Raw genomic sequence first — 14849 nt, forward strand, 5'->3', positions numbered from 1 at the left:
ATTCCTACACTTTGGAGTACGAATTCCCTAATTGGGAGGAACCTCACAGGATATAAACCGCGACCTTGGAGCAGGGCGGGGAGTGTGACCTTGCGGGGTGAGGAGTAGTGTAAGTGTAGTATTGTGGGTTGAGTAAACAAACCTAGTTGTGGCTGGGCCCCCTCGCACCAGGAGGACTTCCAGGAGGTCAAGCGGCGCCTATCGTCAAATGAACTACTGACACCTTTTGACCCGGTCAGCTGGTCAAAATGATGCCCCGCTCTGCGAGGAACCTCTTCGCCAGTAGGAAATAAATACCTCTTCATGAGTGACCTTGGTGGAGAGAATCTCCCCAAGGCCAAAAAAGCAGCAAAGTGCCATTGAATAACTTGCTAAATACACCGTACAGTAGACTTTAACTCAACCTCGTGATCGCACGCCATACATTTTCATCCTAATTAAAAGTCTTGCTTATAATTAATGACTAAATCTTGAAAAGATTGCAGGATGGAGATAGTTTGCAAAACAGGATTTGGCTGCAGTTAAATGCGCATCGTTAAAGGTTAGAAAATCATTCCTAGCTGTAGCTTTGAATCAATAACCATGAAGCTGCTGCAACTGCATAGTGCCTGCCCAGTTTTTCACTCTAATATTACATTATTGGCTTTTTGGATGCAAACAGACCACATGATTGGGCACTGGTCGTTGGTCATTTTGGCAGTAACCTGCCCCTCTAATAGCAGCGGGGGCACCACCATTTTGTATTGGTCAACTTAAGCACTGGCACCAACACTGTGAAGGTCAGCGAAATCACTTTGCTTTGACTGGCTTGCATGAACCTTCCCCAAACATCATGGAGATTTGTGGGAAATAGCCACAGTCAAGAGACTGTAAATGTAGGCACATTCATTGTCTGCAATCACAGACACACTGCCAGAGCAGCAGCAGGGGGCAGACATGAGGTAACCTTTTCGAAAGTAGTGATAATGTTTGTTTCTGTGCTTAAGCCCCAGGTCACAGGTTGATTTGAAGCACATTCAATGGTAACTTTCAAAAGGGAACTGGATAAATACTTGGAAAGGTGAAACTTGCACGGCTGTGTGGAAAAAATAGTGGAGTAAAACTAATTGGATTGCTCTTTCAAATAATTGGCATAGCCTGATGGGCTTCCTTCTATATGGTACGGATATATGATTCTCCACAAGTGCATCGGGAGAGGAGAAGGTGGCATGAGTCAGGGAGGGAGTTATTAAACACTTCTGAGGTTTGCAGCTTTAAAAAAGCTGCTGAAAGTAAAAGTGATGACCAGGGAAACATCCCATAATATGAACTGCAATTCATTCCTGACCATGGATGCCATCAGTATGAAAGGTAATGGTTTATTTTCCTTGTAACATAAATCTGCCCACATCAGTAACTATCTACAATCACATTCCCTATTGGGACAACCAACATGCCAGTCCCTGCTCCGGGCGGCTTTTATGCTCCGTTTAATGAATCCCAGCTGAGTGGTCCTCTGCCCCCTGCCCGTGAAGCCCGTACTCCACCAGCCCAACGGGGAGATCGATAATGGTTTCCCCTTGGGCATCCTGGGGGTGATGACAAATTCCTCACGCAATGAGTCACAATACAGGGTGTCATTGGGACACAGATCATTCATTTGCAACTTGTATTAAAGTAGCTCCATATATTGGGCGTAAGTGACTCATTCGCTTCAAAGATGGCCAGCCACTTATAAAGGACAGAGGAAGTCGACATAAGGTATTAAATAGGCAGACTCTACATAGCTGCTAAAATGTGAATATTTGGATCTACTATCAGGAAAGCCAACCTGTTATTGATTACAAACAAATATAGATAATACTAGAATTACCTAGCCGGTCAATCCTCATTAGAACAAGCAAATTGAAATTTAATGTGGTATAGTTGATCAGTTACACTCAAAAAGGGCGGCACAGTGGTTAGCACTACAGCCTCAGTGCCAGGGACCTGGGTTCAATTCCAAAGCGGGTGACTAGTCTATGTGGAATTTGCACATTCTCCTCTTGTCGGCGTGGATTTCCTCCGGGTGCTCTAGTTTCCTTCCATTGTACAAAGATGTGCAGATTAGGTGAATTGGCCATGCTAATATTGCCCAAAAGGTTAGATGGGGTTATGGGTTAGGGGCGGGGGATTGGGCCTAGGTAGGATGCTCTATCTGGGCCGAATGACCTACTTCTGCACTGTAGAGTACTGCACTGCTTGTAGGTAAAATAATGCAATGATACAAAGAGGAAGCGTTCAAACATACATTAAAAGCTTTTTTACTGTTAGTCTTGGGAACAAGTGAAAAGGTTCCCTGAGCAGGGACTGGCATGTTGGTTGTCCCAATAGGGAATGTGATTGTAGATAGTTACTGATGTGGGCAGATTTCTGTTCCAAGTAAAATAAACCATTACCCTTCATACTGATGGCGTCCATGGTCAGGAAAGAATTGCTGTTCGTATTATGGGATGTTTCCCTGGTCATCACTTTTACTTGCAGCAGATTACTGCAGATAATGCGAGCTGTGATTAGGAGATCCGAAGGAAATTTGAGGGGTAGCAATGACCAGCTTTGTCAGAATAAAGGATATGTTAACATCAAAGAAATGGAGACTCAGTTTTTGGAAAAGGATGCTGATGTTTTACTTGTTGTTTTCCATGTTATATGCCACAGAGACATGAACAACAAAGAAAGAGACTATTGATGAGCGAATTGTATTCAAGATGTGGGCATATGGGAGGCTATTCCATAGATCCCTACAGAGTTAAAAACACTAATGCTGGAAATGCCTGGAGAAAAAAAGAGGAAAATAGTGCATAACATCAAAGGGAAAGATACGATACTTCAGCCACATCATTAGAGCAGAAGCTAGCCTAGAGACAGTTATTGGCGAGGAAGATTGATGGAAAACATAGGAGAGCGAAACTGAGGCAAAAGTGCATGACTGATATAGTGGACTAGATGCTGTTGTGTGTAAGAGCAGTAGTGGTGAAGATCCATATGACAGTCAATCTTCTAGGAAGAAGACGATACCAACGAACGAATGAACTGTTAGTAGTTGACCTTGGAAGAGTGGGGCTGTGTCACCGCTGTGTGACATTTTCCCTGATTTATACTTATCATCTGCCATAACTCCATGGCAGCCCACGTGCGAATGAGGCTAGATTCCTCTCGAAGTTTCAGTGCACACAAATACAGTAGCTGTCTGCGTGTGTCTGTCTGTGTGTATTTGTGTGTGCGCTTGTGTGTGTCTGTGTGTGTGCGTCTGTGTGTGTGTCCAGGATACAGCAAATCTGACAACAGTTTATGGGATTCTGATATCAATAGAACAAAAGAGGTTTTACCCTTTTTATTTGAAAAAACTGTAGATGTTGGGCCAACAGCATGTTTCAGTCATCATAAAATGTACATTCCTCAGATATCACTGGATTGGATTTGTTTATTGTCACGTGCACCGTGAACAGTCCAGACAAATCATTCCATACATGCAAAAAAAACATAGGGCATACATAAATATGCAATGTAAATACATAGACACAGTCATCAGGTGAGCGTATGGAGTGCAGTACTACCCAGTAGAAAAGATGTGTGAAAAGATCAGATCAGTCCAAAAGAGGGTTATTTAGAAGTCTGGTGACAGCGGGGAAGAAGCTGTTTTTGAATCTGTTAGGACGTGTTCTCAGAATTTTTAATCTCCTGCCCGGTGGAAGAAGTTGGAAAAGTGAATAAGTCGGTTGGGAGGGGTCTTTGATAATGCTGCCCACTTTCCCAAGGCAGCGTGAGGTGTACACAGAGTCAGTGGATGGGAGGCAGGTTTGCGTGATGGACTGGGCTGTGTTCATGAACCTCTGTAGTTTCTTACAGTCTTAGGCCAAGCAGTTGCTATACCAGGCTGTGATGCAGACAGATAGGATGCTTTCTATGGTGCATCTGTAAAAGTTGGTAAGAGTCAGTGGACATGCAAATTTCCTTAGTTTCCTAAGAAAATATAAGTGCTGTTGTGCTTTCTTGGTCGTAGCGTCGACATGGGTGTACCAGGCCAGATTGTTGGTGCACACCTAGGAATTTGAAACTGTCAACCATCTCCACAACGGCACCAATGATACGTTGCTTCCTAAAGTCAATGACCAGCTCTTTAGTGTTCAAACAAAGATTCCTTTGGGGTGGAATTGGACATGGGTGAATATATCCTGGCAATAGTACTCAAGACTTCTGCTCCAGAACTTGCCGCACCTCTAGCCAAGCTGTTCCAGTACAGCTACAACACTGGCATCTACCCGGTACAGTGGAAAATTTCCCAGGTGTGTCCTGTGCACAAGAAACAAGACAAATCCAACCCAGCCAATTACCTCTCTATCAGTCTACTCTCCATCGTCAGCAAAGTGATGGAAGGATCCATCATCAATAGTGCTATCAAGCAGCACTTACATAGCAATAACCTGCTTACGGATGCTAAGTTTGGGTTCTGCCAGGGTCACTCAGCTCCTGATCTCATTACAACCTTGGCTCAAACATGGACAAAAAAGCTAAATGGCAGAGGTGAGGTGAGAGTGACTGCCCTTGACATCAAGGCAACATTTGACCGAGTATGGCATCAAGGAGCCCTAGCTAAACTGGAGGCAATGGGAAACAGGGGAAAATTCTCTACTGATTGGAGTCATAACTGGCATACAGGAAGATGGTTATGGTGGTTGGAGGCCAATCATCTCCGCTCCAGGACATCACTGCAGGAGGTCCTCAGGGTAGTGTCCTAGGCCCAACCATCTTCAGCTGCTTCATCAATGACCTCCTTTCCATCATAAGGTCAGACGTGGGGATATTTGTGGATGACTGCACAATGTTCAGCACCATTCGCGACTCCTCAGATAATGAAGCAGTCCATGTCCGAATGCAGCAAGACCTAGACAATGACCATCTCCTAGAAGAGAGGATCTAACCATTGCCCCTTGACATTCAATGGCATTACCAGCACTGAATCCCCACAATCAACATCCTGGGGGTTATGGGCGGCATGGTGGCGCAGTGGTTAGCACTGCTGCCTCACGGTGCCGAGGTCCCAGGTTCGATCCCGGCCCTGGGTCACTGTCCGTGTGGAGTTTGCACATTCTCCCCTGTACGCGTGGGTTTCATCCCCACAACCAATAGATTTGCAGGTTAGGTAGATTGGCCATGTTAAATTGCCCCTTCATTGGAAAAAAATAATTAGGTAGTCTAAATTTTTTTTTTTAAACATCCTGGGGGTTACCATTGATCAGATACTGAACTGAACTAGCCATATTAATACTGTGGGTACCAAGGCAGGTCAAAGGCTAGGAATCCTCCAGCGAGTAGCTCACCTCCTGACCCCACAAAGCCTGTCCACCATCTGCAAGGCACAAGTCAGGAGTTTAATGGATACTCTCCACTTGCCTGGATTACCTGGATGAGTGCAGCTCCAACAAGTTCAACACCATCCAGGACAAAGCAATCGGCTTGATTGCTCCCCCTTCCACAACCATTCAAACCCTCCATTGACGAACAGTGGCAGTCATATGTACCATCTACAAGATGCACTGCAATAATTCACCACGGTTCTTTCAACAACACCTTCCAAACGCATGACCACTACCATCTAGGACAAGAGCAGCAGATACCTGGGAACCCCACCACCTGAAGGTTCCCCTCCAAGTCACTCACCACCCTGACTTGGAAATATATCGCCGTTCCTTCACTGTCGCTGGGACAGAATCCTTGAGCTCCCTCCCTAACAGTACTGTGGCTGTACCTATACCTCAGGGACTACAGTGGTTCAAGAAAGCAACTCAGCACCACCTTCTGAAGGGCAAATAGGGATGGGCAATAAATGCTGGCTTAACCAACGATGCCCACATCCTTTAAATTAATTTGAAAAAATGTGGAATTGCTTTGGCCTTTTATTATACACTTCACCCTAGAATTCTGTTCCATTCACTTCAATTGGACTTGAGTTAGGGCATGTGAAATAATGGTCAGGCAATTCTTTAGGTGCTGCCATTTCTCCAAATAAAAATGAATTGGAGGATAGAGGCTCATGGTTCACATTGTTAAAAGCAGTTCTGGGATTGCAAAACTCATAAAAATATAGGTGCCTCGTGCATTTACATCTCTAGCATTTTATCATTTACTATCAAGTGCTGCACGACTGCTGACAAAGGCACTCCTTCACATAATAGATAGGATGATGGATAGGTTACAAGCCAACACTTCTGAGTCCGGGCAGCATGGTGGCACAGTGGGTAGTACTGTTGCCTCATGGCGACAAGGTCCCAGATTCGATCCCGGCTCTGGGTCACTGTCCGTGTGGAGTTTGCACATTCTCCCCGTGTTTGCATGGGTATTGCCCCCACAATCCAAAAGGATGTGCAGGTTAGGTGGATTGGCGACGCTAAATTGTCCCTTAATTGGAAAAAATGAATTGGGTTCTCTAAATTAAAAAAAAACACTTCTGATCATCAAAATGGCAAATTATTGGCTTTTGCCATGTAAACAGGAGAAAGCACAAGAGTTTCCTTATAGCTAGTGAGGGAGAAAAGGGGCGCAATCCAACCAAATTGGAACAGAGTCCCGTGACAAGCGCGTTTAGCCAGGTGTACCGAGAAACACCACGGTATCTCAGGACTCTGTTTCAATTTGGGGCACTTAGTACCGTTTTCTGCACTGAAATACCGTTTTCTGCACTCAGTGCAGGAAGAGATCGGGACGCCGTTTATAAATGGCACCCGATCTCTTGAACTTCCTCCCCAAAGCCTCAACTCACCTAATAAGGGGACCCCAGCACCCCACCTCAAACGGGCAGGGCACCTCCCCAGCTCAATACCTGCCTTTGGAAACATGCCAGCTGGCAGTGCCATGCTGACACCCAACCAGGGTGCCAGGCTGGCAGTGTCAAGGTGGCCTGTTGGCGCCAGCAGTGCCATCCTGCCCATAGGGCACACACTTGGGGACCTCCGATCCCCTGGCAGACCACCACTAGTGCCATTCGTTCTGGCCCCCATGTGTAGGGACCAGCAGTGAACAGCGCTTGCCTGAGGTCTCTGAGGCAAAGCGGTTAGATCCAAGGGGCTCGGTAGATCAGGGGAGAGCACGTTGTCTCACTCTAATCTGCAGATTTGCCAGATAGTGGGTGGATGGGATTCAGATTTCAAAGTCTCACAAGATCACATTCGATCTCATGAGGTGTGGCGAGCCGGGTAGATCTTGGAAGAGGGATCTTGCGCCATCAACCAGCCGCTCCGCCTTTCGGGCACAACCTGGCCAGTAGATCATGCCAAACAGAACCCTCCTCACCCCTGTAAGGAGAATGAGGTCTGAGAACAGGTTTCTGACTGCTCTTTTCACACTGGGCAGGGGACGGGATCTAAAAATAGAACTGAAGCTACAACTTTAAATAATTAAATAAGACTCAAAATGAAATGGAAATCTTATGTTATTCTACAGTCGCAAATAGAAATGCTGACAAATTTATTCCTACTTTAGACCACAAAACCATTTCTGGAATCTACGACTCATGCTGGGGGGCAGGTGTTAGGTGGTAAAATCCTACAAGAACCTGTGCTAATGTTCATTTAATTTGTGGGAAGCTAGGCAGTTTAATAATAATCTTTATTAGTGTCACAAGTAGGCTTATATTAACACTGCAATGAAGTTACTGTGAAAATCCCGTAGTCTCCACACTCCAGCTCCTGTTCAGGTACGCAGAGGGAGAATTCAGAATGTCCAATTCACCTGACGCACGTCTTTCGGGACTTGTGGGAAGAAACCGGAGCATCCGGAGGGAACCACGCAGACACACGGAGAACGTGCAGACAAATTGAATATGAGGAACATAGTGCTGTCGTTATTCACTGCCCACATAAAGCGCTCTTTCGAACTAATGCCACTGGTTAGATACCACAAGCCAACATTCTGGCAGAAGTCTCTTTCCTATTCAGGCAGAGTAAGACATCTTACAACACCAGGTTAAAGTCCAACAGGTTTATTTGGAATCGCTTGCTTTTGGAGCGCAACTCCTTCCTCAGGTGAGTGATGAACCTGATGAAGGAGCTGCGCTCCGATAGCTAGTGATTCCAAATAAACCTGTTGGACTTTAACCTGGTGCTGTAAGACTTCTTACTGTGCCCACCCCAGTCCAATGCCGGCATCTCCACATCATGGCTATCTTCAAGCAGCGGAACACAACTGCAGTCACCCCTGACATGGTCCAGCAAAGATCACATCAAAATAGTCCTGTTCTGTAATGCGCCACACATTGTGCAACATTTATTCACTGAGGAACTGAGGTAGATCTGATACTGTCTTACAGAAGTACATTTAGGTATTAACTGCTAAAACTTGATTGACAAACTCAGCTCCCTTCGTTTCTGCTGAACGGCCTGAAATATTGTAAATGGTTAAAACTAAATGCAGTCAGCAGAAAACTTTCATTATTCCCCCCCCTTCGCCCCACAACTCCTGCCCCCACAGATCCATGCCCCCCTTTCCCATCCTTCTTCTTAACCCCCCCAAAAAAACATTGCAAATATGGGCCATGCCTTCAGCCATCTGGCTCACATGTTCCAAAATGTTTTCCCTAAACCCACGTGCTTCTCCATCTGCGACCTGCATCTCCTCTTAAGGGACCTCTTCAAAACCTCCCTACAACCAAATTTTTTGCTCATCCCCTACTTATAGCCCTGTTTGCTCGGCATCCAGTTTTGTTCATGATTACATCTCTGTGCAGCCCTTTTGGAAGTTTTTCTACATCAGTGGCATAGTACATATTCTGCGTCAGCCTGAACTCAGCTGGGAGATCTACCCCCTTTAAACTAAGAAGTACTTTGAACAAAATCCCTTCCCAATTTTCTTTCACTCACTGATTGGAGAATCGAAGCACCTTTTAAGCAAACTCCTCTTGACTCACTGTTTGATGTAATTAATAATCTTTTGATTTCACCAACACTTCCTTCAGTGAACAGATCAAGCCAGGCTGGAGCCAGACAATTAGCTCGCAGTCAGGTTTACCTCACCGCACAGTCGTCCCAAATATATTTGATTTTCTGGCGCATAATGGACATTTTATTGCTCATAAAAAAAGGCTTTGTGTGATCTAACTACAAACAGAACAGCTGGTGAGAGTTTCAGGCGAAATGTGACCACATTTCTCAGAGTACATAAAGGCATCAGTAAAGAGGTTACAAAGTTGCAAGCTCAATTTTGAAAAATGTTTGGGTCAAGAATTCCTCCAAAGATGTGACTTGCCCGAGAGAACTCAATCATAACCGCAATATCAGTGTATGGTTATGGTACAGCAGTCGATTCCTATCAGCATAACATATAAGAGCATTTCTACTTGAAGGAAACTGAATTTAACATGTTGCATATTTATGCCGATTGACAATTTATCCCCGATGAATTAAATTTACACTGAACATAATATTTGATTAGATTCTTTTGTTTTTGCCATGCTTCATTCATTTGGAAACATTGATTTTTCCGAAAGTATTTTTCAAAACCTTTCCCAGTTTTTCGACAGTAACCAACATGTTCTGAGCAAGAATAGGAAGAATGAAAGATAGGGGGCGCGATTCTCCACCCCCACGCCGAAGTGGCCGCGCCGTCGTGAACGCCGTCGAGGTTCACGACGGCGCGGAACGGCCCTGGTCGCGACTGATTCAGGCCCTGACAATGGGCCAGTATCGGTGCCGCGTCATCTACCCGCGCGAGGCCTTGTCGCCCGTGTAAAAGCGGCGCCGATTAGATGACGCGGCCGGCGCCGCATAACGGACGTCATCCGCGCATGCGTGGTTGCCGTCCTGTCCACATCCGCCCCGCAAGAAGATGGGGGACGGATCTTGCGGGGCGGCGGAAGGAAGGAGGTCCTCCTTCAGAGAGGACGGCCTGACGATCGGTGGGCACCGATCGTGGGCCACCCCACATTTAAGGTACCCCCCGGTGCAGGATCCCCCCTCGCCCCCCCACAGGCTGCCCCCCCAGCGTTCACGCACAGCCCACGACTGTAGCGACCAGGTGTGGACGGCGCTGGTGGGAACCCTCCGTTTTGGCCTGGCCGCTCGGCCCATCCGGGCCTGAGAATCGCGGGGGTGCCGGAGAATCGCCATTTTGGGTATCTCCGGCGATTCTCCGGCCTGCGGCCCGCGAAACTCGACTGGCCCGTTCCCGCCACTCGGGAGAATCGCGGGAGGGCGTCGGACCGGCGGCCCCGGAAATTTCGGCAGCCCAGGCGATTCTCCCAACCGGCGTGGGAGTGGAGAATCGCGCCCGATGTGTTAGTGCACTGAGTGCATTCTTGGTGTTTTTAAGAACTATACACAGTTAAATAGTGATTTTACTGGTTCTGTGTTGGCCATTTCTCAGGGAAACAATATTAACAAATTGCCAAAACTTGATTTTCAGCCTTTTTTTGCTTCAGTGGTTTCATTGGCTCTGTTCCAAAATAGATCTGGCCTTGAATTAGTATTCCTCAGGGAAACATTCCTGATTTTACGAATACTATCCTACATTGGCTGTGTAATTATACCTGATGTAGATAGCGTTGCTGTGCAGAATAGCTGCTTTGCTCGTTTCCTGAGTGTGAACGACAGTAAAGACATTCACTCTTTGCTCTTGTGGCAATAAAGACGTGTTTCCTCGATCCTGTGAAAGGTTTAAGACGATGATTTGATAATCTCCGTATTCCACAAAATATATTACTTTGCAATTATTTTCATGAACCACAGTTTATTAGCACAAGTGTCAAGTTCTTAGAAATGGTTATTTTCTCTAAAGTGATAGCCATTTCCGATAGCCATTTTCTTGTAAGAATACAAATTATTCATGCCAGCACAGTGTTGAAATGATGCTGATAAAAGTCCGACCTGAATTGTTTGGGCTCCCTGCGGATGAGAGTTATTAGCATATTCCACCCATTTAAAGTACAGGAAGTAAAGCTGTCTTGTTTAGATTGATTTGCATGTTTGAGGCGTGAATGCAGAAACCCAGGTAACAACTCACCTTTCAAAGTTCACTCGCTATGCCTATACAAGTGGCATTTCTGACCTGATGGGCCCTTTACCAGCCACTTGGCCCTGCTGACGGCAAACAGGAAAATGGGTTAATTGAACTACTGTTAAGAATCCACATCTCAGGGTGGCACGGTGGCACAGTGGTTAGCACTGCTACCGACGGGTCTGAGGACCCGGGTTCGATCCTGGCCTTGGGTCACTCTCTGTGTGGAGTTTGCACATTCTTCCCGTGTCTGATTGGGTTTCACCCCCACAACCCAAAGATGTGCTGGTTAGGTGGATTGGTCACGCTAAATTGTCCCTTAATTGGAAACAAATAATTGGGTACTCTAAAATTATTCAAAAAAATAATCCACATCTTGAGAATTTGGGAACATTTACCTCAAAGGAGCATAAAAAAGACTGAGCTAACTATAAACCCCCATCACCTTTCACGATAAAGTACTGGAGCAACAAAACTGCTTTCAATATTAGAAAAAACATCCCAAGGTATTTAGTTTCAGATGTCACAGAATTATTCTTAATTTGAGAACTAGTACCAGGCAGTGTGGCTTTCTTTTTTTTTACATGATTGAATTGGTCGTTAAAATGAACACTCATAGGCAGCATGGTGGCACAGTGGTTAGTGCTGCTGCCTCACGGCGCCGAGGTCCCAGGTTTGATCCCGGCTCTGGGTCACTGTCAGTGTGGAGTTTGCACAGTCTCCCCGTGTTTGCATGTGTTTCGCCCCCACAACCCAAAAGATGTGCAGGATAGGTGAATTGGCCATGCTAAATTGCCCCTTAATTGGAAAATTGAACTGGGTACTCTAAATTAATTTTAAAAAAATGAAAGTGCCAGGTATTTAACTAGAAACCGGTATATTTCTCTCCAGAAACACAAGTTTTCCGACCAGCTTTTCTGGCACTTTGTGTAGAACAGGCAAGGCTGGCTCCGGGGGCCCTGATCTGCTCTGAAAATAAGTTCACCCAATACCCACATGGACACCAAACACCACCCTCACAAGCATTGGGACGTCCCCCCACACCATGAAGGTGTTGGGGACCCCTCTACCTCCTTTCTTCCCACACCCACCCTCCCAACTAGGGAAATATCAGGGGTGTGCTACCCCTCCCCCGCCCCCATGGTGTCATCAGGGCTCTCCCCTCTTTACCACCACCCCCCCATCCCCTCCCTCCCCCCCATCCCCTCCCTGGCACTGTCATCGGGGCTCTCCCCCCACCCCACCCACAATGGTGGAGGGTTAGACACATTGCTGGAGCCCACTTTAGTGCTAATCTGGCACTGCCCCAGCACCCTGACATTGCCAACCTGCCAGAGTCAACCTAGAAGTACAAAGTTAGTAGTGACCCGCTATGTCCCTCATCACCTGGGGGCTACACTCACCTCCGCGCCCCTGGCGTGGGGGTGTTCTCATGTTTGAAAACCAGTAGTGATTTGCGTCGACGTGACGTCATGCCGATTGGGTGCGACAATAAGGCATGGCGGGATGTAATGACGTCAGGCCCGGTAAGTATATGTTAAAATATTATAATTATGAGAAACCCATTTACAACATTTCTGGGTGAATTTGATCACATCACCGGTGGGGGGAGATGGGGGGGAAGAGAATTCAAACTGGGACCTCACTGGTGCAAATCTTATTATGGCCCTCTCGTGAGATTTAGCGGCCTAAACGGGATTTGCGTCTGCGGCCAATGACCAAAAATTCAATGCTGTTTTTTTCCCCCCATGTCTGAACCAACAAGTACAAAGAATGTTCAGACAGTTCAATGCCCATGGGCTGATGTTTTTAGGAACATTTGACTTAGCTGGTTTCCTTTTTGAAGAAGTAATCCACCCTGCTGCTCTCCTAAGGCTTAATTGATAAATAATTTGTGTCAGCTTTAGCTCAGCGGCAGCTCTCTTGCTTCCTGAGTCAAGAAGGTTGTGGGTTCAAGTCCCACTTGGGAGACTTGAGCATATAATCTAGGCTGACACGTCAGTGCTGTGCTAAAAGAGTGCTGCGCTGCCAGATGGCCCAATTTACAGATGAAACATTAACTAAGGTCTCGCCTGGTCTCTCAGGTGGCTGTTAAACACCCTATCACAATGCAAAAAAAGAGCAAGGGAGTTGTACTAGTGTTATTATCAGTGCTTCTCCTCCAAGAAACACCTTAAACTCACAATCTCGTCTTTGATGAAATTGTTCATTGTGGATGCTGCTCTGCTCAGTTGGTGTCTGCATTTCTTTTGTTGCAACAATAAACACACTTTTAAAGTATCTCATTGTAAAGCATTTAAGATGACCTGACAATGGAATATACAAATACAGTTCATTCTTTCTTTTCCTTTCCTCCAACCAGCATGTTATTGAGACATGCACATCAGGAAAGGCACAGGTTTGATCCCCAGTCTGCGATGCTTTTTGATTTTAGCAGGGGTGGCGGGTACACATAGATGGGGCGGGCACTGCGTGAGGGGGGCAGTGGTTTGCTGGGGGGACGGATTGCAGTGTGAAGTGTCTTGTTCCCATTCTTGATCACAATGTAATGATTCTCACTGGGAGGGTTACAATGTAGAATTCGAGCAAGGGCAGGATTGGACCTGGAGTAGCTCAGTAGAAATCACTATCTGAACTCTCTCCGGTGTAAATAGTTATTTGAAATAATCAAAATTTAAAATGTGAGGTTCGATTTCAGCCTCTAATTTAGGAAATTATCAATGTACAGTTACTGTAATCAAATGAAAAAACACCCCTTTGACATTCATTTTTATAAATCGCTGATAGAGAAACCTCTAAGCATGCAATCAGTAGCCAAGTACATCTCACTAAAATACAGGACTTTGTATCACCCTTCTGACTGGAAACATTACTAGTCGTTTTTACACGATTTGAAAAGCTGTTCCCATCTCTCAAGTGTGATTTCTGCTTCCCTGCCTAAATGGAGCTGGCTGGCACAATCTTATTATAATGGGAGATGAAGAGCCACACTTTGGTGGCACTTCAATGTTGATGTGTCAGTCACACGTGGACTGCAACCAATATGTGAAGAATGGTGAGCCCGCCATCAGCTGAACTCACTTCACATAAAGTGTTCCTTTTAATTATGTTACAAAGGCTTGCAATCTGCATTCAGTAACACATCCTTGTCAAGAAATGAGGCACTTAAGCAGGAACTGACATTTTGTTCTGCATAAAGATTTAATTGATGGGCATTTTTAAAATAAAAAGTAAATGAGTTAAGGGTAGCAGTATTATGTAAGCTAATGTTTAGAAACAGCCTCAGGTAGGGCAGCTCGGTGGCACAGTGGGTTAGCCCTGCTGCCTCACGGCGCCGTGGTCCCAGGTTCGATCCTGACTCTGGGTCACTATCCGTGTGGAGTTTGCAATTCTCCCCGTGTCTGCGTGGGTTTCGCCCCCACAATCCAAAAGATGTGCAGGCTAGGTGGTTTGGCCATGCTAAATTGCCCCTTAATTGGAAAAAATGGATTGGGTCCTCTAAACTTATTTCTAAAAAGAAGTGGCATGCGCCCAGCGTTTTCCTATCACCTGAGGCACGTGCCCACTTAAATAAAAAAAACAAATAGCCTCAGGTTTACCATTATGCTTTATGTCATTAGAACACTTCTCAAAGCTCCACCCCATTTATCCATTATTTCATATCTGTATATCTGTAGACACATATAGTAAGTGGACAATATTAACATGCTTTGGTACAGAATTACTTGAACATAAGATACAGAGGAAGGCGTCACTCAGGAACAACAGGCAAGAGACATGAAAATTGCTAAAACCAGCTGTTTCTAGCCTTGTGCTGTTCAATCAGGGGAAAAATCCAAATTGTT

The 14849-nt window shown here is 45.7% G+C and overlaps 1 protein-coding gene across 1 annotated transcript in view; it reads left to right on the forward strand.

Annotated features, from left to right (window-relative positions):
• The window catches only part of LOC140389907 (ephrin type-A receptor 4), a 163709-nt gene that overhangs the window by 96604 nt on the left and 52256 nt on the right, over nucleotides 1-14849 (forward strand). The window lies entirely within an intron of this gene.

Source organism: Scyliorhinus torazame, chromosome 14 (assembly GCF_047496885.1).
Source record: "Scyliorhinus torazame isolate Kashiwa2021f chromosome 14, sScyTor2.1, whole genome shotgun sequence".
Classification (NCBI taxonomy): Eukaryota; Metazoa; Chordata; class Chondrichthyes; order Carcharhiniformes; family Scyliorhinidae; genus Scyliorhinus; species Scyliorhinus torazame.